This window comes from Dermacentor variabilis, chromosome 8 (genome assembly GCF_050947875.1).
Source record: "Dermacentor variabilis isolate Ectoservices chromosome 8, ASM5094787v1, whole genome shotgun sequence".
In the NCBI taxonomy this organism is placed as follows: Eukaryota; Metazoa; Arthropoda; class Arachnida; order Ixodida; family Ixodidae; genus Dermacentor; species Dermacentor variabilis.
The window spans coordinates 158167583-158189710 of NC_134575.1; positions in this window are offsets into that span (position 1 = coordinate 158167583).

Genomic DNA, 22128 nt, shown 5'->3' on the forward strand with positions numbered 1-22128 from the left:
GATTGAGTGCCGGTAAACATCGGGGCACTTTAGGTACGCTTAAGTAGGGCTTGCTGTTGGCCTACTTGGTGCATCTTCATAGAACTGGCAGAAAATCAGATGTAAATTTTTTCACCGTTTGTGCCATTTCTACCAATGGTTCAGGTCTTCTGCAATTACAAGGTTTCTAATGTACAAAGGCGAATCATTTTTCAGCTTAACATCATGCACATAAAGCTGCTCATACGCAACCAGCTTACTTTGTCTCCACAATTCACTTCCAGCATTTCCACATCCGCCCAAACGATGTCCAAATCAGAAGTTTGGCAATCTGAGGCTGCTTCAGGTGCGTCCGCGGCCGCACTTTTATCAGTGGGCACAATGTCATCTCATACTCACTGCTTGCGCAGTATGGCTTCACCTGTGCCGATCTCGATGCTGCTCTTTTGTGCCATCTGAAAGCGCGTAAAATGCACAAGACAATGACATAAAGCATAAGATTTGCTTTCATGAGAACTCTTTATTGGTAAGGCATGTTGTTCAATTGTTGTTATTTAACACCATTATTTCAATTCATCCTTCATATCTTGTCAGCCATCTTGTTGCTTCGAATGGGCGAGCTTTGTACACATCAGGAAATAATGTCGGCTAGTAGCCTGGATGTGTAACTCTGTTTTTTCCTCGTTTACGAAGTGTTTTGAACATATCTGTGACGATTCGTTGGAAGTCCAGAACCGCCGTTGCATTGCTCTGACTGAAATATATGTCGACCGTTGGCAGCGAAGTAGCCAAAGTTCGCATGTAACCTACAAGAAGCTACACAGCCTTTGCTTACTAATAAATTGCGCAATGTTTCGTGCTACTCTAGTAAGTATGCTGAGCAAAAGATGCTCCCTTCACCGCCCGTCGAGCAAAACACGCAGATGCAGTTGCGCGATCTCAAACAGATACAACTTAAGCATAGCATATCCTTTACATGGTACTACTAAAGCACAATACAATAATAATACTTACTTTACGCTTCTCGCCGCAACAGTAAATTTTTGTCGTCGTTCTTCGTCCCGCTGCTGGCCAGGATTTTAAATCCGTACTGTTTGACTCCGGGCTGAGCTTCGCGTCTGTGGCAATTTTTAACGCAACAGTATCAGCATTGGTTTCTCTTCCTTTCGTGCACACTTTCATTCGACGCATTAGAATTCATCCAGTTGGAGGTGCCATCGTCAACGTTGAGAAAAACCCAGCACCACCACCGATTGCGCGCCTCCGATATCGTCCTCCCGCGCTTTGGCCGCCCCTTTGTCACGGCAGTGGTGCGACAGATATCGCCGCGATCGCAGCAAACTTCACTGCGCGGAGCCTGTGGACGACGTGAATTGTGCAGTACATTCTGCAAGGCGCGCGGACATTAGCGATTACGCTGCAACCTTTGATGAATCATGTGTAAAAGGCGGTCCTTTTGACCCGCAGCACAGATTTCGACGATCGCCGACTGTGCTCGCCGCTATTGTTATGCTTCGAGTGTGTCTTGCTTTTGTGGGCACAGGTCGGCTCAATAAGAAGTTAGTTTCATGATTCCCTGTTTTGCGACTGTTTTCTTCACCATAACTACCACTTTAAGATATCGTCTGGATCTTCTGTTGAAATTCGGCAAATAATATCTCTAATCAGGTGCTTGATTCAAGATTTAAAGAACGAGGGTGCGCAAAAATGTGGCTACCTTCAATGTCGCCATTTAAATACTGCCCCTAAGGCAGTAATAACAAAGCCAATTAATATTTTTTTGTGAAGTATTCTTCTGAAGCCCACATTATTAGCGGCAAACTATGTCCGCCTCACCTAGCAATTCGTCTGCAAGAACACCATGTTCGATGCTCTTATAGGCTTTTTATAAAATATCTGTATCGTGTAAAAACAGTAAAACGTTCCCGAATGTCAGACATTATGACTTTAATTATGATGCCACATTTTCTGAAATGTAGGCGACTAGAAAGGCCTTCGTAGATGGCATTTTTGCCTGTAGTCCGGTGACTTGTTGAGGGTGAGCTACGTTTACATTTTTTTACAGCGTGAAATTTGCTGATACCGACGTACGACTCCATGTCATGAGTGGTACTGATGCAACAGGGCCAGTAATACCTTCTCGTATTTCCTGACAAGTTCTTCCCCGACGCCAACCCAGTCAGTGACGGGCACCTCCCCTATCTTCTCCAGCGAGCTCGCCACCTCGCCCACGATGACGATCAGCTTGCGCAGTAGCAACGCAACTGGCTTAGCCGTCTCAGGGTCTCGCTTCGAGCACTGCAATGAGCGCGAAAGCTTTATTAGGACACATATAAATGAATAGGACAGAGATATTGTGTGCGACTGATTGATTATTTAGCCAGTTGACCGATGAGCTTTAACACTTTGACAACAACGCAGGTGCTATGTGAGAAACGTAGCCGTGGACAACGTGACATTATTTGATATATGGCTTAATGTGACGTGTACCTACAAAAGGGTTGTAAAAATAATGTACTCTTTGAATCACCACTTATAAGTAAGCCCATTGAACCGAGCAACAATGTTGTTAACCTTGCCACGGTTACTCTTTCCGATGCTTTATAACTGCCTTATCGAAAGGTCTTACTTTTGCCCATCCTCAGGAGGATTCAGCGAATTTCAGCTCTTAATAGAACTAGACTACTTTCGTCCAAACATGCACCTTAAAGAGTACTTTCATAACCGTGATAGTGCTTGCGAGAATAGACTACTTGTGCTCACGCACAAGCACTGGACACCACCGCCGCAACGCGATAAATGTCTAGATATGTACATGAATGCAGTACAACGTGATATCCTCGAGGCATACAAGACCCGAGTTCTTTACTGACCGATTCTGACGAAGAAAGAAAAAGGAGCGCTAGAACAATTAGGCAATAACCATGACATTGCTATTAAACCTGCAGATAAGGAAGGAGCAATTGTTCTCCTTAATAAGCAGTATTATACAGCGGAATTTACCAGACAACTGTCGGATGCCACTTTTTACGAAGCACCTCCGGATGACCCAACCGATAACTTTCAGGGCATCTTGAAGGATACGCTTAGGCACTACTAAAAAAGAAAAAGATAGATGAAAAAACCGCTCGGTTACTTGTACCGCTTAGTGCTGTGGTTGGTAGACTTTACTTGCTCCCGAAGACTCAAAAATAAGAAAACCCGGGCCGTCCGTATATTTCCGACGTAAAGGCTACAACTGAGAACCTATTGCGCTACGTAGACTCCCTTATTTACAAGATTCGCGAAACATTTCAGTCATTTGTAAAAGATACCAATCACTTTCTTGAAGATGTAATAAATCTTGTCATTCCGCATAACGCAATCCTTCTAACACTCGATGTCACCTCTCTTTATACTAACATACCACATGCCGATGGAATTGCAGCAGTCCTTAAGACTTGTGAAGGTTCCTATTTTGAGAAGCTTGTTGATAAGAAAGCCTGTGATCTTTGTTAAAGGTTATTCTTGAGCTCAATAACTGTGAATTTAATAATTGTCATTACGTTCAGATTAGTGGTACGTCAATGGGAACATGAATAGGTCCAAATTACGCTAACATATTCATGGGTGTCCTAGAAAATTTTTTTGCGAGTACTGAACTGCAACTTTTCTTTTATAAGTGCTTTATTGTCAATATCTTCTTAATTTGGGCTCGCGGAGAGGCTAGCCTGTTAAAGTTCATATATGAATTTAATCACTTTCACCCTTCAATCAAATTTTCACACAATTACTCATAAACTTCGGTCAACTTTATGGAAGTCACAGTTACGCTATCGCAAGGTAAATTTTATCGAAACTTATCGAAACTTAACGAAACTTTATCGCAAACCTACTGCTAGAAACCAGCTTCTACATTTCCGGAGCTGCCGTGTGCGACATTGCAAAACCGGTATCCCCTAGAGCCAGGCTCACCGTTTCAAGCGATTGTGTTTGGATAGCAAAGATTTCATTTCTAATTGGGAACAACTGAAAAGTTTTCTCGTTAAACGCAGTATCCGTCAAAATTATTTGACGACGCCATTTGCCGAACAGATCAACTAAGCAGGGCCGATATTAGCGAAAACCGGTTACCCAAGAAACGTAACAGCTCCAATATTGTTCTAACATTCTCGGTATCAGCTCCAAAAGTCTTTTCTATATTGAAACGCCACCCCAATATTTTTTCCCAAAGTGAACATCTTCTCGATATTTTTGATGATGATGATTGAAGTTTATTAGCTCAAGGGTATCTAAGGCCAAAGAAGACCAGGACATGTGTTTTGGTTTAGTAAAATTTTGAGTTTAGGGCTATGACTTAAGATAAAGGCTGTAAGAGACATACACGTAAGATAGATCTTTAAATACTAGTGCATGAATTCTAAAATTATTACTAAGATAAATATAGGGCATTAAATGCATTAGTTACTGGCACACATGGGAAATTATTGTGGATTGTCCGAGTCCCTTCCTCTACAACTCTTGCTTACGCAAGAAGGGCGAGAGCGCAGACATACTTTTGTGCATCAGACTATATCTCACCTGTTAGGTACAATCTGATGGTTAGGATATGAGATAATGCCTAGAAAGTTAACTTCTGCAAGATAATTAAGCACTCTTTTAAAGTTAAAAAATGCATCCTCTAATTAGATCATTGATGGATGGGGGGTATATAATTTGAGTAATGTTCCCTAAAATGAGCCACTCGCGCTCGGTGAAGTTCAGGAAATTTAATGAGGACATGTAGGACGGTTAAGTACTCACCGTAGCGTGTGCACGTCGGTGGGCCAGTTGCAGTCGTAAGGTATTTGTGTGTGCCATAAGTGTGTCCTAGTCTGTGTCGTGCAAGGGTGACTTCGGTGTAACTATCAAGGTTCAGTGGAAAAAATTTGGTGAACTGCGGTTTAAGCAGGTGCAGCTTATTTTCAAGTTCCTTGTCCCATTCAGCTTGCCAATGATTACGGAGTGCCTTTCGTACCACAGGTTTCAAGTCCATACAAGGTATCCAGCTTACATCAACGCTATCCCGATGAGCCGCTTGTCAAGCATTGTTGTCCGCCATTTCAATGCCAGCGATCCCAGAGTGGCCTGGCACCCAGCATACAACAAGAGCAAGGTTTTGGCTATATGCTACGTGAATGTGTTTAAAAAGGATGTTCAATACAGGGTTTCGGCTTGCTTTGCCACAGGACAGGGCTGTGATAACGCTTAAAGAATCTGTGTATGTTATATACTTTTGCAAGTTGTGCTGTACTATGTACTCAAGAGTTATCAGAATACCGTACGCTTCCGCTGTAAAGACGCTGCTATGATTATGCAAGGTTTTAGAGTTGGAGAAGTTTGGGCTATGGGCTGCACATGATACTGAAGTTGCAGTCTTTGAAGCATCTGTGAAAAATGCCATAGATCTATACCTGTCTTCAAGGGCCAAAAATCTTGCTGGGTGAGTGCATTTGGACAACTGTTTTTGTTATGTTCTGTAATGGACAAGTCACAGGAGACTGTACGTTGCTCCCAAGGTGGGATGGGTTCAACGTAATCATTTGCCTGCAAATCTGTCAAAACTACTCCGAGTTTTCACGCAACAGATTTTACTGCTAACGGGAACGGCGGGGCGTTTGACAGCCTGTTTAAATACAACTGATTTGTGGACTGATCACTTGTGAGTGCTTTGAATTGATGTTGTTTTAACAACATGGTTCTTATTGCACAGGTGACTCCGAGATATGTACGCTGATAATCCAGTGGGCATTGATCCGACTCTGCATAGAGACTTTGGACAGGGCTCGTACGACAGGCGCCAATTGATAGGCGGATTCCTAAGTGATAGACAGGATCGAGTACTCTAAATGTTGTCTTTGAAGCCGACAGGTGAACAATGCATCCATAGCCTATGCGTGACAACACAAAGCTTTTAAGATGAGATAGGAGGCAACACCTATCTGTTCCCCACGACTGGTGAGATAAAATCTTTAAAAGGTTCATAGTTTTAAGACATTTCAGCTTCAACTGTTTTATATGCTCCATGAAGGTTAGCTTACTGTCGAAGATTACACGCAGAAATTTTTGTTCTTTTCTATTTACCAAGCTTCTCCCATGCATCGTAATGCAAGGGTCAGCACATTCCCCTCTTCGTCTAGAAAACAGCACACAGGAAGTCTTTTCTGCACTGAATCTAAACCCGTTTTAGTCTGCCCATTTCGTGGGCCGATTTACACTCAACTCTATCTGGTGTTCACATATTGACAGGTTGCAAGATTTAAAGCTGATTTTGATATCGTCCACGTAGACAGAATAACACACCATGGATAGTATAACAGAGCGGAGAGAGTTCATTTTGATTATAAAAAGTGTGCGACTTAGCACTCCTCCCTGTGGTACACCGTTCTCTTGAATAAAATTCCGCGATAGTACATTGCCAATTCTTACGCGGAACTTTCTTTCAAATAAGGAATTTTGCAAAATATTCAGCATACTACCACAAATTCCATAGGACGACAAGTATTGCAGAATACCGTATTGCCAGGCAGTATCATATGCGTTCTCAAGATCAAAGAATACGGATAGACAGTATTGGCTGTGTACAAATGCATCACGTATATATAATTAAAAGAGAACAAGATTATCGGTTGTAGACCTTGCTCTTCGGAAGCCAGGTTGGCAACGGTCCAATATACCATTATATTCCAAAAAGAACACAAGGCGATGGTTAATCATTTATTCAAATACCTTAAGTAAGAAGCTAGTGAGTTCAATCGGCCTATAACTGTTAACTAAGAAGGCCGTGTTTGAGTATTGGTAGGACTATTGCCTCTATCCAAGATGAAGGCACATGGCCAGTTGCAAAAATTTTATTGTATTATGAGACCCTAAATGCGGTTTAAGGTCTTATAAGGCAGATTATTGATTATTTCATAAGTTATTGCGTCAGAGCCTGGAGCCGAGCTGCCACAAAAGCCTAGAGCAAGCTTGAGTTCAGGAAATGTTAGTGGTTTCTTGTATCCTTCTGATGACAACTTGTTTGGACGCAGAGGAATATTTTCAGCTATTCTTTTATGGTGTAAGAAATTTTCGGTTTAATTTTAGGAGCTTGATACCCTTTGAAAGTGCTCACCAAGAGTGTTTGCTTGAACATATGTTGTATCGCCAGAGTCAGGGATGAGAGGAAAAGGATTTGAACGTTGTCCTTTTAGATTACGTGTGCTCTTATATACTTTGCTAACATTCATGTGTGAGTTTATGGCGGATACGTAGCCTGTCCAGCTTTCGCTTTTGGATATACGACGGATACGGCGGCCATTTGCTTTCCACCGCTTAATTTCTATTCGATTTTCTGTTGCAGGGTAGCGTGAAAATCTACTCCATGCTTTGTTCTGGCGTTTCTTTGCGGTTTCACAGTTTTTCTTCCACCACGGTTTTGGATTGACTTTATCTGTGCAGGACTAAGATATGCAGTTTTTAGGAGAACAGAGGTTATGTTCAGTGATGTAGGTGGTCAGTTGCTCTACATCTAGGTGGTACACATCTTCCAGGGACAACTTACATAGGTTTCCAAATTTCGACCAGTCTCCAATATGAAGTTTCCACTTTTTGGGGTAAGCTGATCCATCGTGCCACTTTGTTGCTTCTAGGAGTTATACTAGGAGAATGCCAGCAAACTTGAGAGAAGAAAAAAACCAAGAGGCAGACATAGACAAAGAGACAGGAAGGTGACTCGACTAACAACTGATCTTCATTCATGAAAACGACGTCCCCCAATTCCGTACTCAACATGCGCAGGCACAACAAAACAAAAACACAGTCAACACCTTATCTATACACGTCTACAGTTATCAAGAAATAAAAGCCCTTTCTTGGTTAGGAAAACACATGGCGCGCTTACACACTTCTCGGGGCCAAGTTTATAGATACGATAGGCTTCAATCAGCTCTCTTTCCTGCTGAGATTTCTTTTCAAGGTAGTTGTGGCCTCTCGAGTGAGAGTTTTATGGAACTGTTATCTTTTTACTTGTCGGCAACTTTTGTTAAATTCGTTGGAAAGATGTTTTTACAGAACAATGGTATATGTATAGGGTCAAGTGTTGCGCCGGTACTGTGCGGTATTTTCTTGGCGAAATTCGACAAGTCTCTGTCAGACGCCATTACCGATTACCGTGTTGCCCGGGTGTTTAGATATATTGACGATTGCCTGGTTTTCTTAAATATCAGACGAAGTGATTGTCTCACTGATATCCTTTGCAGTATTTTATCAGCTTTTCAGCATTGCTCTCGACACCTTAGTTTCACCCATGAGGCACCACAAGAAAATTCCATCAGGTCTTTAGATTTGACTCTAACCTTTCACATTCAAGTCATAAGAAGCCAACACTGACACCACGGACAATATAGGGGAAATTACTTCTGCTTAATAAATGAAAATAAAGAAACGATAAATTATTGGTAATTAAAGTGGATGGAAAAACAACTTGCCGCAGGTGGGAACCGAATCCACAACCTTCGTATTTCGCCTGCGATGCTCTGCCAATTGAGCGACCGCGGCGCCGTTTTTCCATCCACTTTCTTGGGTATTTATGTGTCCTAGTAGAATCCTGGGAGTGTTAGCCAGCGCCACCACTCACAGACCTTGGCGGCGGACGTGGAACGTCCTTTTTGCCGCAGGCGTCACGAGAGCGTGATCTTTCAAGGTCACATTCAAGGTCACATTTGCTAGCTTTACAGTCCGAGAACAAAATAGGCGCTGCTACCATACCAATCCGCTCACTCGAAACTGGTCAAGCGTGGCATAGCCTCTTTGTGCTTGTCGAATGCTGTGGAAAAGAGTTGTACTCATCTAATGCAAGACAGTGCCACCCAGCAAAAAAGGAGATTCTTAGCGGCCGCCTGTTGAAAGACTTTGATCACTGCAGTGGCTGAATCTGTGTAGAAGCGTTTGTAAATGAAAAACAGGGGAGATCGCGAAGTGCTAGACAAAATAAAAAAGAACTTGGTGGTTAGGCCGTATCTACATGGCATTTCACATAGATTGAAAAAGTTGCGGCAAGAAACGACATCAGTTTGGTTTGTTGTGCGCCTTGCAAGCTTGTAAAACTTTGCAAGAGGGTCTCGCAGCATACTTCGTGAAAGAGTACGTGCAATACCAAGCACGTCGTGAAGCACCGCACGTGCGACACATGTGTAGTGTACAGTATTCCTTTGAGATGTGATAGAGATTACATAGGAAAAACCGGTCGCTGTGTGAATGATCGCATGCGTGAGCATGCGAATCTAATACCCACAGGCACGGGAGGTAATCTTCCGCTGCATTGTAAGGAGTGCGGTTGTAACCCTGTCTTCAGTGACGTTTCAATCTTGGCGAAGGCTAAGACTCAGCAGGAAAGAAAGCTGATTGAAGCCTATCGCATCTATGAACTTGGCCCCGAGAAGCGTGTAAGCGCGCCATCTGTGTTCCTAACCAAGAAAGAGCTTTTATTTCTTGATAACTGTAGACGTGTATAGATAAGGTGTTCACTGTGTTTTTGTTTTGTTGTGCCTGCGCATGTGCAGTACGGACTTGGGGGGCGTCGTTTTCATGAATGAAGATAAGTTGTTAGTCCAGCCACCTTCCTGTCTCTTTGTGTAAGTCTGCCTCTTGATTTTTTGCTACATTCAAGTTTGCTGGCATTCTTCTAGTATAGCCGTGTACCAAGTAGCCCAACAAGCCACTCTCATCTTTCTAGGAGTGTTGGGAAGTGATCGCTCCCATATGGATTACTAATAACTCTCCATTTTTGGTAGGGAAGAAGTGATGCTGGACCCTATGGCTAAGTGTATACAGGAATACGTGTTGGGTGTAGGACTGTAAAAAGTTGCCTCTGTCTTGTTAGAAAGACAGGCTCCAGATTAAAGAAGGAACTTTTCAATTGCCCGTCCCCTCGCAACACATATTGAGTCACCCCAGAATATGCTGTGAGCATTGAAGTCTCCGATTACTGTATAGTGTTCGGGAAGCTGGTCAATCAGCTTTTCAAATTCTGCTGTGTCAAACCGTTCATCAGGCAATATATACATAGACCAAATAGTTATAAGTTCGTTGAACAATATAACCCGAACAGCCACGGCTTCAAATGAACTCTACAGTGATAGGTGCTAGCATGCTACTGACTTTTGGGCTATGATTGCCTCACCACCTGAAGAATAATTACCATTATTTCTATCTTTACCGAAAATTATGTACTGTCTTAAGAAGTTCTTGTGTGTAGACTATAAATGTGTTTCTTGAATACAGAACAGTCGTGGCTGACATTCCTCCAGTAGATTTTTGACATCATCGAGATTTCTAAATAGGCCCCTGGCATTTTAATGAATTGTTTGTGTAGCCATATCAAGGAAGATTATTGTTGTCTGTGTTCAAGAGCATGTGTTAAAGATAGATATGTTTACAAGGACGGTAACCGTTTAGATTACTGGTCCGTTTGTTTGAGCAGTTACAGGTATTTTATCACTTCTAGCACGCTCGTCAGAGCGCTGATCTTTCGGCGTTGATGACACAGGGGATTTTTGATCGACATCCAAACCATCTCGGATGCGCGGGAGGATCGTGGACTAGGCGAAGAGACTTGCGTCCCAGGCCGTGGAGTTCGGTTTAGCTTTGGAACCTGCGGAACCGAAGTCTGAAGGTCCACCTTCAACGATGATGGAGCAGTACTTGCTGCTGCCACCAGGGGGGCAGGAAGACTAATCGGACCACTATCAGTGACCGCGGTAGGCTCCCGAGGTATTTATGACGCTGCCCCCCGTCGCGCCACCTCAGAAAAGCTTGTGTGATCTAAGTACGAAAGACGTTTCCTTGCTTCGTAAAATGTTATAAGTTCTTTGACTTTTAGTGCAATGACATCTTTTTCTTTCTTCCATTTAGGGCAAGTCCTAGAGTAAGCTGGATGGCTTCCATGACAGTTCGCGCAATGTGGAGATAAGTCAGAAGTATCTGATGGATGATCGTTCGCGCTGCATTTCGCGCAAGTCTGCCTTCCTCGGCATGTCTGAGATCCATGCCCATACCTCTGGAACCTAAAGCACCGTCGAGGATTTGGGATGTAATGCCTAACATGTAAATTGATATAGCCTGCATCCAATGTACTAGGCAACACACTAGTACCAAAAGTTAGTACAATGTGCTTTGTTGGAAGTTGTTCATTGTTCTTGCGGATTAGGATTCTTTCTACCTTGATCACATTTTGTCCTGGAAACCTTCAAGCAGCTCTTGGTTACTAAGGTCCAAGAAGTCGTCTTCAGACTTTACTCTACGGTTCGGGTTCATGGTTCGATGTGCCAACACAGCGACAGCTACATCGCCAATGCATTTCAAGTCATTAATTTTATCATGTTGAGTTTTATCCTTCAGTTCAAAGAGCAGGTCTCCATTGGACATCTTTGTGGCTTTGTAGCCAGATCCTATAGTGTTTGCGAGGCATTTCGCCACCAAGAAGGGGGATAATTTACGCACGACCTTGTTATTTTCATTGTGGATTACTTGGTACTTAGGGCAGTGCTTTCGATTGTTCTTCAAAAAGAATTGTAACGCTGCATCTGTGCGCCCTCTTTTAGAGGGCGATCAAGGGAAAGTTGTTTACTAGAAGCCATATAGGGGTCTTGAGTTCGCCAGCAGTGCCAACCGACCACCACCGAGCCCAACATGGGGACGGAGCAAGTGTTACGAATAAGACAAGCCCTCGCCAGTTCTACGGCGATACTATAACCCAATCTGGAGCACCCAAGGTTGGCCACCCACACTAGGTGAACCCTCGTTGCCAGGAAAGTCGGAAGTAAATAGAAGAGAGAAGACAGGAATGATTGAAAGAGAGAAAGACATAGAATGGAGAGGGGGACAGGAAAAGGCAACTACCGATTTCCCCCGCGTGGGTAAGTCCGGGGGTGCCGTCAATGTGAAGCAGAGGCCAAAGACGTTTGTTACCTCCGCCAAGGGGCCTTAACGGTCCAAACACCCGGCATCTGCCCAACCCCCAGGATCCCCCTGTTTGCAGACATGGCTACGCCGCGCACGGCTACACGCGGGAGGGCCCAACTCTCGTGTTCTCGGGTACGTGTTGTCGCAACACACCAAACGCCTGCTGACGCAGACGCCCCTGCGGGGTTCTCAATATTTTTCGTGAACCACCTCTCGTCGTGAACTGACGGTGTACGAACCTCTGCGATTTGTTACCATACTGAAAACTAAGTGAGCACAACAAGACGTCTGGCTGCGCCCCATGCAACAAAGCGCGTTACAAGGTGTGTGTGCACGTGCAAACCAGAGAGAGAGTGATCAGTAGATCGTCAGACTTCACCATAAAACTTCGCGGATCTTTCAATTGCGATACCTTGAATGTTGTATACATGCGTGAGTGCACAGTCTGCAGAAAACAGTGTATTGGCCAAACAGAAACCTCGTTTTTCGAATACCCTTTAATAGCCCGAGATCGCATGCTAATACACTTCCTAACCTGCCATTATCAAGACATATTCGCTAGCCAGGCCATTCTTTCGAAAAACTCAGGGCCACTAGACTTGAATCAGGCTTTCATTCCCATCAAAATCGCGAAGTCCACGAGTCTTACCTAATCTATAAGTTTAACACCGTGTCATCTGACAATAATGAAAGCACAGGCACACTAACCAGCGAGCCTTTAAGCATCCTTGACATTAGCCGTGACGCCTTATGTATGCCATGAGACGCAACTTTTTTTCAAGAACCGTCTATTATTATTCTTTTTTTCGCTGTTGCGTCAATTCTGTGTCACACAATGTCCATAGTCTGCACACGACACTGTATTCCACCGCACGCATGCCAATAAAAACCCTGGTGATTCATCCTGCTCGCTATGACGACTACTGATCAGTGCGCTTCACCCGCACCCTGAATTTACTATCGCGCGGTGCCTTATTATCTCCATGTTTCTTTTTATTGTATTATTTTTCATTTATTGTTGATTTCAAGTGGTTTGCATAGTAATATTGAGTAAACTAACGATTCATTTCTGCACTGTACGCCACGTGTGTGGTATCGCTATCGCCAGTGGTATCGATATATTTATGTTTTTTCTTGTTGTTATTACTGCGCAAAGCTTGAGCTGAAGTATCGCGGGTTTATAAGGAAGCCCAATGCATGTACATGTTGCTTTGACAAAGGCTTATCCCCCAGCCGTAACGGCAGTCAAATATACCGTGTTTATTGAACGTACGTCGTACTCTTCTTCATTTTACTACCGGTGCCTGTGTGATTTCCTCAGCCATAAGTATTTCTATATATATATATATATATGTCTATATACAGGTTTAGGCAGCGAATCTCTTCCTTATTAGCCAGACACTTCCCAACCTGCCATTATCAAGACATATTCGCTTACCAGGCTACTATACTTGAATCAGGATTTCAATCCCAGCACGATCCCGAAGTCCACGATATTCCTCTAGTGGATATATATATATATATATATATATATATATATATATATATATATATATGTATAGGTTTAGGCAGCCAGTCTCTTCCTTATTCTCCCGAGTGCGAGCCCCACCCCCAGGCCCCAAAACGGTGATGATGACTATGTACCGGTGAGAATTTGAAGCGTATGAATAATGCTCACACTAATTTCCCCACGCGTGCAAGCGGCCATCCAGGCTACAACTTAGCCAGGAGGGTAACGCCGAACGAATCATTTAAGGCACGAAACGTGAACGATCTCCGAATCCCCATGAGGATGGTCCGAAGAAACGTCTATGGGAGTAGCTGGAACTGAGATTAAACAGCCCGAATAAAACAAGCACACAATGAAACAAATACACAGACAAGCGCTGACTGCCAAGTGGAAGTTTATTAGAAAATCACCAGCCATTTATGCCTTTTTCAGCATGCGCAAGCGAACCCTAGACGCAAAAACATCTGCGAATTTTTAACATCAAAATCCTTCATCCAAAAATGAAATTTTTTTCCCAACGAGGCAAGCGAGGGAGCGCTTACATATTTATCACCTTCCTTTCTAATGTGATAAGCCTCTATTATTTCCCTTTCCCTCTTACCTTTTCTTTGCCCTAAGAATTTAGTTTTTTTTTCAAATATGGGAGTGCAGGGACACTTTTTACAATGTCCTCCTAAATGGCTCCCATAGCTAGTCTCTAGGTTACTGCTGTGCTGACGAGCTCTTTCATTGAAACACTGTCCCGTTCCACCTATATAAGTTTTTCCACACCTGAACGGTATCTGACAGATAACGGTCCCCTGCACTCAGTGGAACGGGATTTATTATTTGTGGTGCACAGGGGTTTTTCGCGATTTTTCATACGATTACATATCGAGAACAACTTACACGGGGGACCGAAAAGCAAGTTAATATTATGTCTATTGGAAACTTTCTTTAGATTGTGTGACAAATTGTGGGGATTAGCCAGTGCCAGGATCGGAGACATAGACTAGAAAGATATTCTGCCCCCTGGAGGGAGTCAATGGCATTGTCGATTCTTGGCATTGGATATACGTATTTGCGCGTGATCTCATAAAGCGATCAATAATCGACGCAAAATTGAACAGAGGCGTCTTTCTAGCGAACCAACGCAACAGGAGACAACCAGGACCTGGACGAGGGCCGAATTATGTCTCTTTTGAGCATGTCATCAACGTTATCCGCAATGATTTTCCTTTCTGCGGAAGAGATGCGATACGGGCGGCAGCGTACAACCGAACACCCTTCGGTTTTGATGCGACCTGCTGCGGCGGAAGTGCGGCCCAGAAGCTTGGACTGAACGTCAAATAAGGCACCGTGTTCGTGCAGGAGTTCCAAAAGGTGTTCTTTCTGCGCAGCAGTCAGATCTGGATTATCGCGGCGGTAAAGCAGCGGCAGCAGAATGTTCATCAGTTGTGGTAGACAAAGGGGGTGATTCGGTGTGAAGTGGTACCAATGAAAGAGGTTCGGTGTCAGTAAAACAAGTCACAGTAGTGCGCTGGAAGAGCACAAGTGGTGACGAAGTAGGGTTATGAACAGCGACGAACGCTCTGCCGTCCTAAAACCGAACCAGGCTAGAAGTAAGGATAAACCCACCAGAAATGCGGTGACCGCTCGCCTCAAGGAACACATCACCACTAACAATTGTGTCGGAAGTCAGTGTGAGAATATGCTCATGGCCCGCTACAATGAAACAGTCTGTAGACGTGAAGAAACGTAGGGTGTGAGCATCGAGACCGGACGAAGACTCAGTGCCCATCATATGAATAGATCGCTGGCGGCAAGAGATGAAAGCTGATGCGGAGGACAGCAAGTCCCATCCCAGTATCATCGCGTAGGCAAGCGAAGAAAGCACGACAAACTGAATGTGGTGAAGAAGGCCATAAATGAAAACACGCGTAGTGCAAACACCGGAGGGCTCAACAAGAACTGCATTAGCACAAAGGGGAGGGTCATAATATATTGTCTTCACTTTTCGCAATTCAGAACACAAGGCAGCCCATATAACGGAAAGCGATGCGCCTGTGTCAACCAACGCTTCGGTTCGGACACCTTCAACACACAAAATCAGTAGATTTCACAGGCGCTCCGGAGGAGTTCCACGATGTCCAAAGGCTGCAGCTTTCCCTCCTGAAGCTACACCATTCAGTTTTCCAAGCGGCGATCGGAGGACGAAGCAGCCGGTCGAAGAGGGGAGGAGGAGCGCCCCGTTGGTGATGGAGAGCGACGACGCGGAAACGCACTGAACCGTAGGTCGCTGTCGTTGGGCGCCTTGAAATCAGATGTGTCAGGGTGTAAGCGGAGCATATGAAGCTCAGAGAGATGCTGACACGTATTGATGGTGTCTGCGATGGCAGTGGGGTTCAGAACTACAAGAGCATTGAATGCCACAGTCCCAATACCCTTGAGCGTGATACCCTTGAGCAGGTGGCGTGCACAGTCACTCTCTGCCATAGTGGTGTTCAGGCGGCGGCACAGGCCGAGGACGTCCTCTATGTACGAAGTGTATGACTCATCCGAGTGCTGAACACGCTCAGGAAGCTTCTTGGCGATATCGGAGCGGACAGACGAGTTCGCGAAAATTTTAAAGGTGCTTAAATGTGCTCCAGTTGACGGACTCGAGCTCATGATTGTAAAACCAAGTTTTCGCGACGCCGGTTAGGTTGAAGGCGACATGAGCAAGTTTTGCAGATCTTTCCAGTGGTTAAAGTCACTCACGAGCTCGTATAGCTCTAACCAGTCTTCAACATCGTCACCTGAAAGTCCAGCAAACACCGGTGGATCCTTCTGAGGGGTGGTGACCGTCCAAGAAGGGGTTCCTGCAGCAGCAGGCAAGGTGGATATCTTGGTATTGGTCTGCTAGTCGTGGTACATGGTCGAGTGCACTTTGTAGAGGCGGCGACCCGAGTTGAGCTTAAGGGATGTAGAGCAGGTGAAGCTGGAGAGAGACAGGGAGCGAGAAGAAACCAGACAGCACACTCCATCACTTGCGAGACACAGTCTAGGCAGTCAGTCTCTTCTTGATTGCTTCCCTTGCCCCACTCGGCGGCAAAGCGACCAGAGTTGTACGAGAGAGCCTGGTGAAAAGTGTGTGTTACGATGGCGGCGATTCTAAGCATGCCGTTGAAGTTCCTGCGATGCCAACAAACGAGTACGCGCAAGCTGGCACGCGTCGTCAGCGTGGGCGTTAGCGTTGCGGGCATACTCGGTCCTCAAATCCCGTACCATGGTGAGTGAAGCGTCCAATGTTAATACAGGGTCATGACCGAAGAGCAAATAAAAGGGGGAATTCCCAGCAGTATCGTGGCGTGATGAATCATTGCCGAACGTGACGTAAGGTAGCGCCGCAACCCTGTCCTTGTGGTCGGGTGAAACGTATATCGATAGCACGTCAGTAATGTTCAGACTGGGATACATAGCGCAAAAAATTACACAGGGACAAGCAGAACACAGGACGAGCGTCTTCCTGTGTTCTGCTTGTCCCTGTGTCATTTTTGCGCTATGTATCCCAGTCTGAATGTATCCCACCAACACGCCCAAACTTCTTCCCTGCTAAAGTACGTCAGTAATGGTCCGATTAAGTCAATAAGTAATGCCGTTGGTCTGAAGATGATAGGAGGTAGCCAGTTTGTGCTTGGTAGAACATGAGCGTAGGATATCGGCGATTACTTGGGAGAGGAAAGTGCGGCCGCGGTCACTAAGGAGCTGTCGCGGCGCCCCATATAATAAAATGATATCCCGGAGTAGGAAATCTGCGACGTCGGTTTCGCGGCTCGAGGGAAGTGCCCGAGTGATGGCATTGCGAGTCGCGTAATCAGTAGCGACAGCGATCCACCTGTTACCGTAGCTGGAGTCCGGGAAAGGGCCAAGGAGATCCAAACCGACGCGAAAGAATTGTTCAGGTGGAATGTCGATCGGCTGTAAGTACCCGGCAGGAAGAATTGCTGGTTTTTATGATGTTTAGAGGGCTTGCAAGCAGCTATATAGCACCGTATGGAGCGTGCGAGGCTGGGCCAGTAGAAGCGGCCGCGCACGCGCTCGTAAGTGCGAGCTACGCCAATGTGTCCTGCAGTTGGGGCGTCATGAAGCTCCTGCAGCACGTTTCAGCGAAGGTGTTGAGGAAGAACAAATAGAAGGGGAGGACCGTCACGAAGATACTTGCGTCGGTACAATATCCCGTCGTTGATGACGAACCACGGTAACGATGGATCAGTGGATCAGATTCTATTCGCTCAATGAGGGTCCTTAATGTAGCGTCAAGGCGATGCTCGTTGGTCATGTCCAAAAGCTGGGAAATGGAATGAACGCTCGCGGAAGCGTCCGTGTCGACGATGGTGGGTGTTTGCACAGGGTAACGGAAAAAGTAGTCGGCGTCCTTGTGTAGGCGACCAGACCTATACACCAAAGAATCGGAATACTCCTGTAGCCGCAAAGCCCTTCGTCTAAGCCTCCCTGTGGGATCTTTTAGGGAAAAAAGCAAACAGAGGGCACGGTGGTCCCTTACAATAGAAAAAGGCCTGCCGTATATACAGGGGTGGAATTCCGCTACAGTGCAGACAAGGTACAAACACTCGCCCTCGGTAATAAATTCCGCTCCGCAGGTGACAAAAGACGCCTAGCGTGCGCGATGACACGTTCACGGCCGTGCTGAACTTGCGCCAAGACGTCGCCCATTCCGTGGCCACTGGCATCGATGCGCACCTCTGCAGGAGCTGATGTAGTGAAGATTCCTAGAATCTGTGAGGTAGTGAGCATGGTGCTAAAATGAGAAAAGGCGGCGGCCTGAGAGACTCCCCATAACAACGACAAACTTTTCTTCAGGAGATCTGTTAGAGGGAGTGCTATGATGGCGAAATCATTAACAAAGTGGCGGAAGTAAAAGGAAAGGCCCACAAAAGATGCGACATCTGTTGTGGACTGTGGAACAGGAAAGTCTTTCACTGCACGAATTTTGTCCAGGTCCGGTCAGATGCCAGTGGCAGTGACGATATGCCCAAGGAAAGTAATCTGACGGTGGCCGAAGTTACATTTCGTGGAGTTGAGCTGTAGACTGACCTTGCGAAAAGCAGCAAGTACAGAGGAAAGGCGTTGTGTGAGCGCCTTTCCCAACTGACATCAAACCACATGAAGGGAAGGTGGGGAGGGTTGTACCTATGTACAAATCAGGTGACAAGAACTCTCCACTTAACTATCGCCCCGTCTCAATAACAAGCATACCTTGCAAAATCTTGGAACATGTCATTTATGCAGAAATTATGAAATTTTTAGACGCAGGAAACTTTTTAATTTTTCGCAACACGGATTTCGCAAGTAATTTTCCTGCGAAGCGCAATTGGCACTTTTCCTTCATGATCTTCACACTAATCTAAATACTAACCAGCAGACAGACGCAGTATTCCTAGACTTCGCGAAAGCATTCAATAAGGTACCACACCAACGACTACTTGTAAAACTATTTTGGGCAAACGTGCACTCCAATATATTGTGATTCATTGAAGCTTTCATTAGTAACCGCTCACAGTTCGTCCTTATTAACAACAGCCCGTCTGTTTCCCTACCGGTAACTTCTGGGGTTCCACAAGGATCTCTCTTCGGGCCTCTCCTCTTCTTAATATATATTAATCACTTGTCTCTGCATGTCCCCGGCAATATTCGCATGTTTGCAGATGACTGCGTCGTTTACCTAACAATTACTAACACGTTTGACCACATCTCTCTTCAGGAGGTCATTAACCGCTTGCAACAATGGTGCGATCACTGGTTGATGACACCTAACACAGATAAATGTAAAGTAGTGGTATTCTCCCGCCGACGTAACCCACTAGCTTAGCAATACACAATAAATAACGTAGGCGTAGAAACTGCGCAGTCTTACAAATACCTTGGTGTTACCCTTACTAATGACTTGACTTGGAGCACGCATCTTAGTAACGTCATCTCATCTAATAAACCTCTTGGTTTTTTAAAACTCAACATAAGGAAAGCGCCCAAACATGTGAAATTGCTAGCCTACAAGAGCATAATCAGACCTAAAATCGAATATACTTGGGTCGTATGGAGCCCTCATCAAGCATATCTAATCAACGCACTTGAATCGGTGCAAAACCGTGTCATAATGTTCATCCATTCAACGTGTTCATATGATGTCAGCGTGTCATCATTGAAAAAAGAATCCGGATTGGTTACACTTGCTGATCGCCGTCGCATCTCAGCTCTCTCTCTTTTTCTTAAGTTTTATCATACTTCACTTAATCAACCGTCATACATTATTCACGCTGCCCGTATATCACATCGCACACGGCACGCGTACCAAGTTGCCCGCCCTCTCACTCATACTACCAGTTTTTCCGGCTCATTCTTCTTTCGCGCAGCAACAGATTGGAACAAACTGCCCCACCAAATTGCCGCCATAACCTGTGCACCTACACTCATGCAAAACAGACCATTTTTCAGAATAAAAAAAAATGTGCGGGATATGATATCTATGTGTGTACTATATGGAATTGTGTACCTAATTTTCACGAGTGTTGTACTTACGTAATTCCCCTATGGGGCTTTTAATGTAACAAAATCAAATGAAATAAAATGAATGTGGGCAAGAAAACAAAACCATCATCTCGGTAGCAAAGACAAGTCCACCACTTGAATCCTTGGAGTAATCTGTCCATCATACGCTCAAAGATAGCCGGAGCATTGCATTGCCGAAAAGGCATAACTTGTGGCATAACTTGAAGTGGTATAAACCATCAGGCGTCATAAAGGCTGACTTTTCACGATCGAGATCATCCACAGCAATTAGCCAATATGCGGTCCTGTGGGCGGATGATGAAAAATACTGTGCTCCGCATAGGCAATCGAGCGCGTCATCGATACGAAGTAGGGGGGCGACGTCGTTCTTCGTGATGCGGTTGAGGTGGCAGTAATCTACGCAGAATCTCCATGTGCCATCCTTTACCAGCACGACAGGTGACGCCTAGGGACTTGACGATGGCTCAATAATTTCTCGCTATCATCTTGCCTACTTCCGTTTTGATGACGTGGCGCTCCAAAGCTGAAACTTGATAGGGATGTCGATGGATGGGTGCAGTATCGCCTGTATGTATACGATGCTTGACAAGTGACGTCTGGCGTAGGGGTCGGTTGTTCAAGTCGAATATGTATTTGTACGGAAAGAATAGACTGCAGAGCTGTTCAGCTTCCACAGGCGTGAGATTCTCGGCAATAATTTTCCACATGTCATTGTCAGTACAACTGGAAGACTGGAAATGCTCGCAGGAAGCGTCGACGGCAAAAGTCTCAACGCAGCTAACTTCTAAAGCAGTGATCGTAGCCGGGGTGATGTATTTAGGCAAAATTTGCTTAGTGAGCCCGAAATTCACCACAAGAAGATGCATGCGATTGTCTATGACCCTTATTATAGTATGTGAGACAGTAACGTTGTAGGTGAGAATGATGGCAGTTATAGGAGCGGATATATAATCACCATCGGGAACTGGCGTTGAAAACGACATTTCGATGTATGTGAAAAGTTGTGGTGGAACTTGAATAAATCACTGTGTCTTAGACAAATTTCATGTGGTGTAGGAGCAAAGTCGCGTAGAGGTAGGTGAAGACGCACACTACTTGACGAAAAATCGATGAGCGCTAAATGGGCAGAGAGGAAGTCTAGGCCTAGTATGACGTTAGGGGGGCATTCGTCAGGCACAGGGAAAAAGACAACAGTATGACGACCAGAAATGCTCACACGTGCAGTATACACATTCCGACCACGTTCACCGTGCCGCCGTCGGCGATTCGTGCGAGTCGAGTAACGGCAGGCGTAACAATTCTCCCTAAATATAGGTGTAGGCGGCTCGTCATAATTGACGTGTGTGCTCCGGTATCTATAAGTGCAGTGACGGGTGTCATTAACTTGGACGTCAAGTAGGTCATGTCTCGTAAACAGCGTCAAAAGAGGATTTTGCGGTGAATCCGACATGGCAGCACCACCTCGAGGTGCGGCATTGCCTAGTTTTGCTGCTGGGACTGTCCTGGGTCAGTTGGCGAGGGCGAACGGTGAATCTGGGCTGGACGTCTGTGGTGACGTTGAGGTGAGGGTGAGCGAGCATAGCGGCAAGTCGAGGTAGTGGCGTCAGAAGTGTCGTAGAAGCGACGGGGTGACCAAGTTCAGGGCGAACTTGAATTCCAGAAGGTCTTTCGAGGAGGGAACGGGCAACGGCTGCGGCTTCGGCGGTGATGGGAAACGGGACCGATTCGGCCGCAGCACAAACAGATCGGCCTGTCATCAGGTGTTCGCCAGTCCTATGGATTCCGCGCAGTGTAGGAATAACGGGCACTGTAGCGGGAACTGTGATAGGACCGAGACAAAGGAACAGTGCCAGCGTCAGGGCGACTCATGGAGCAGGTGCTAAAAAGACGTATATTAGCGATTTCCTGGCGAACCACAGATTCTACCAGCCACATCGTCTCAGCAGTGTTGTTCCAAGACGTCTGTTGAGGCCAGGCAGGAAACACTTCTTCGAGTTCACGGCGTTCAATTCAGCTTTTGTTTTCTCTTGGTGGTGGTAAGCTAGCTTGGTCGGTAGGTCGGTAAAAGAAGAGGTAGCTGCAGTATTCGGAAGCCGTGTAAACTGATTGTATAAACGGCGACTATTTGC